This window comes from Nicotiana tabacum, chromosome 2, assembly GCF_000715075.1.
Source record: "Nicotiana tabacum cultivar K326 chromosome 2, ASM71507v2, whole genome shotgun sequence".
Lineage (NCBI taxonomy): Eukaryota > Viridiplantae > Streptophyta > Magnoliopsida > Solanales > Solanaceae > Nicotiana > Nicotiana tabacum.
The window spans coordinates 87535729-87540475 of NC_134081.1; positions in this window are offsets into that span (position 1 = coordinate 87535729).

Below are 4747 nucleotides of genomic sequence, written 5' to 3' on the forward strand. Positions count from 1 at the left end.
TTCCATTATTTGGCCTCAGCCTTCACCGCGTTCACCTCTACCTGGAGCTTCCCGACCTGGTCAAGTCTCTTTTGAGCCTGTAGTTTCGGGTCATTAGCCAAAGTGTCTAAATCGTCATCACTAAGATTGAATATTCGTATTACCTACTCGACCAAACCGGCATGCTCCTTCCGAGCCGCTTCTAACTCGACCTGGAGTTTCTCACTAAGAAGCTTGTAAGTATCTTTCTTCTCGGCAGGCTCCCGAGTCTCAACCTCATAATGCTTGGACTCCTCTCGGTATCGGAGAAAGGCCTCGTGATGAAGCACCAAGGCCTGCAAACACAAAAGAAGATATTACGATTATTCACTATTGAATCTAAGTATATAGTGAAGGGATATGCGAAATTACCCAATTCAACGTATGTTGAGCTTCGTTGAAAAGGCAGGTCGCCTCTACCTTGTTCATTTTGATTTAATCCTCTTCGGTCACCAAGCACCGAAGGTAACTAGCAATTCCCACCGGGGCAGAAAGAACCCGGGCATCTTCCGGAATGGACATAAAAACTGTACGTCTCCTAGTAGGATCAACACTTGGAGCAGGGAACCGGTTCACTAATTTCGGGCTCGAGGAGGACCCGCCAGCTCCCAGGGACTGGGTCTTCCTTGGCACCGGTAAGTCTCCCAAACCAGTAACATCCTCCGAAGCAGTAGAGTCCTGGCCATCAAAAAAATTATGGAAAGAATCGGCTGCTCCTTGGGCCCCTTTACCGAAGTTACCTTTTTAACGCCCGAGCCTCGTTTATCATAGAATTTGTAAATGAAGGCGACCCAGAAAGGTCAATCACCCCAAGAGCCTCTTTGGGTACATTATATTCTGACCGAGATGTACCTGTCACATTTTCTTTTTCGACCTCATCGGCTCGGGCCAAATTGGTCTCGACCCTTTCAGAGACTTCAACCACTGTTTCTTCTACGACCTCCATGGCTCGAGGCATTTCGGAGCCGCTTCTCACGCGAGCCACCAACTCAGAATTTTCTTCTTCCCCGGACTCATCCCCAACCGGTTGAGTAAGTGCGATGAGAGTTCTCAGGCTCCAGCTTTCTTAGGTTTATACGCCGGCCGCTTCCTCGGTTTTTTCATTTCAGGGTCCGAGGGACTCGAGTCTTTTCTTTTCTTCTTCTTCTTCTTCTTCTCTTTGACCTGTTTCGAAGCAAGGAAATTAGTGTGTATATCATCATCAGCTGATGCAGGCCTCATCTCAACGTCCTTTGGTAAACTTGCAAAATAAAAATACAATGGATCAGAGACCGATGATGAAAAAATGAGATCAGATATATTATTAGGGAAAAACTCTTACCATGATTACGTGCCTCCCATCGGCCCTTCGAGAGCTCACGCTATAAATGCTCGGAGTAAGATCTATGTGTCACGATGCCCTCGACCCACTCTTTAAGTCCAGAAATGGGGTTCGCCATTTGGGCGACAACTGTATCACATAACATTGAGGAGAAATCAACTGAATGAAAAGCAATAAAAGGTATACCGAAGGCAAAGCTAAACTTACGTTTCATGTTCCATTTCTCAGGAAATGGCATGTCCGCAACCGGGATTAAGTCCGAGGTCCTCACTCGAACAAATCGACCGAACCAGCCCCGGTCTCGATCCTCGTCGACACTCGAGAACAAGGTTTTGGTGGCTCGGCATACAAGCTTAATCAACCCTCCTCGGTAAAGTCGAGGGGTGTATAGGCGCATGAGATGGTCGATGGTGAATGGACATCCTTCGACCTTGCTCACAAAGAATCAAAGCAGAATAACGATCCTCCAAAATGAAGGATGTATCTGCTCGAGCGTTACATCATACCTTTTGCAAAAGACTATGATGACCGGGTCTAGAGGACCCATCGTGAAAGGGTAAGTGTAAACACTTAAGAAACCCTCCACATATGTGGTGATTGATTCTTCAGGGGTAGGAACCACTACGAGTTTGCCTACCCAGTTGCAGTCCTCTTTAACTTTATCGAGGACGTTGTTCGTAATCGTACATATGTACCTCGAGACCGGTTCACATCGAACCGGTACCATGTGCGTATTCTCAACCTTGAAGTCAGCCACAGTAGGGCATCCAGTAGGGATATATGATCTCAGAGGAGGTTCTTTAGTAGCAGCATGAGAAACGTTTTCAGAAGGCTTTAAAGAAGAAGGTGCTTCTTTTTTAGGAACAGACTTTGAAGTCTTTGCTATTTTTATAAAAAAAACGAAGGAAAGAAATAGTTGATAAAGGGAAGCTTTGAGGTTAACAATGAGAAAACCAAAAGATGAAGAAGGTGAAGTTTTCTTAGAACACAACGGGATTTAAGCGTAAAAGTTCTAACAAATGGATTAAAGGGTATTTATAGGTTTCTCAAACAACGGTTCATCTCCCGAGGTAGCCGACCGTCAACTGACACGCATTTAATGCTTCGAAGACCGGACTGACGGGACATTTCCACTATTCTTATCACCTACGTCATGTACCCATCATCATGATTTATTGAAGTGAGGACCGAAGGTTCATATCATTTTCCATCGCTTACTCTCCAAAAAATAAGGGGACTATCTGTATACGGGTAGAACCGAGCTTGACACTTGATCGAGCATCTGGAACAATAGGTCAAGGTTCGGCACATACGTAAGAGATCGAAGTTACAGATGTAACCGAGCTCGATATCGAGGATCGAAGTTTGAACATGATCATCAGATTTGCCCTCGAGTTTATCGAGGGAACGACCGACTCTGCTTCTAACGGCCTCGAAGAAAAGCTTTGCCAACTTATCCGACAAAGATCCGTGATTCTCGCCATTAACCTATCATTATGGCAGAAATCACGGGATTAAGTCAAAAAGGGAATCAACGGTCAGCATAATTTCTTATAAAATAATGTCTTAAAGGCTTCATCTCCGTGGATATATAAAGGGAACTGAGTAATTCATTAGACACATTGTAACATACTTAAAAGAACAAGATACTATTTTTTTCCAGCTTTGTTCATATTATTCTGGCTTCAATAAGATCACATCTAAATTCGAAGGAAGTTAACCTTGCGAGTTTTAAGTTGTTCAATCTGCATGGTTTGCATTTATTTTTCTACTTATTCTTCCATATTAAATATGATTTCCCGCTTTGTATCAAATTATATTACATATCCTTAAAACTGCGTATAAATTTAATTATTATCCGATTTTGGGGGTAAACATACGTAAAGATCCCAAATGAATATCTCATTCCCCTTCTTGAACGGTGAAGATATATATCAAATGAAATGTCCATTGCAAAATAGAAATAATCATTTGTCACGATCCGAAATTCCCACCTTCGGACCGTGATAGAGCCTAACATTTCACTTGCTAAGCAAGCCAACATTAGAATAATATTATCTATTTTTAAAATAATTTTTAAATTTATTATTAATCAAAGAACAAATGCGGAAGTAAAGTCTGAAATATAGTGAATAATCCATAAAAACAACGATGTCTAAATACCATCCCAGAATTGGTGTCACACGTGCACGAGCTTCTAGAATTATACAAATAAAGGTCTGAATAAAATAAAGTTATTTGGAAATAAACACACAGCTAAAGTAAAATAGATAGGGACTTCAGAACTGCGGACGCCATGCAGTTATACCTCAAGTCTCCTCCGAGTACCTGAAATCCGAGCAAGTCTATGGCACGCCGCTGGGATCAACTCTGAAATCTGCACAAGAAGTGCAGAGTGTAGTATCAGTACAACCGACCCCATGTACTGGTAAGTGCTGAGCATAACTTCGACGAAGTAGTGACGAGGCTAAGGCGGGTCACTTACATTACCTGTACGCAATATTAGTAACAACAACAATAATAGAAATAAATCAGATAACTCATTTATAATAATTGAAGCCAACTCAGCAGTCATAACCAATTATCATTTCCATCAATTCTGTTGCGGCGTGCAATCCGATCCCCCAATATTGACTTTTAATAAGTCTGTTGTATATTTATTTCAATCAAGTATATATAGACTTTTTAATAAGTCTGTTGCGGCGTGCAATCCGATCCCCCAATATTGACTTTTAATAAGTCTGTTGTATATTTATTTCAATCAAGTATATATAGACTTTTTAATAAGTCTGTTGCGGCATGCAATCCGATCCCCCAATATTGACTTTTAATAAGTCTGTTGCGGCGTGCAACCCGATCCTCCAATATATCCATTTACCAATTCTTATAGAAGAAACTTTTTCAATAAATGCAACAATTAATATAAAATTATAAGACAATAAGCATATAATAATTATGATTTAATTATGAAACAAATAATGACAAATAACAAATTATTATGGAAATCAGGGAGAAAATAGGCAGTTTAATATTTAATATGCTAAATGTCAAATAACAATTAAAACACATTAATTCAAATAGCATGTAACAATTAATGCAGAAATTCAAGAATTAATATTTGACAAAGAATAGGAGAGAAACAATTATTATAATAATTAATTTATGATTTAAAATAATTTATGATTTTTCAAGTAAGCAGGCAAACAATTAATTTGACGACGTATAGACACTCGTCACCCCGCCTATACGTTGTTCACATGCATTTCACAAAATAAATAATTTAAGGGTTCTATTCCCTCAAGTCAAGGTTAACCACGACACTTACCTCGCTTTGCAAATTCCAATCACTTACTCAACCACAGCTTTTCCTTTTAAATTCGTCTCCAAAAGCTTCAAATCTATTCATAA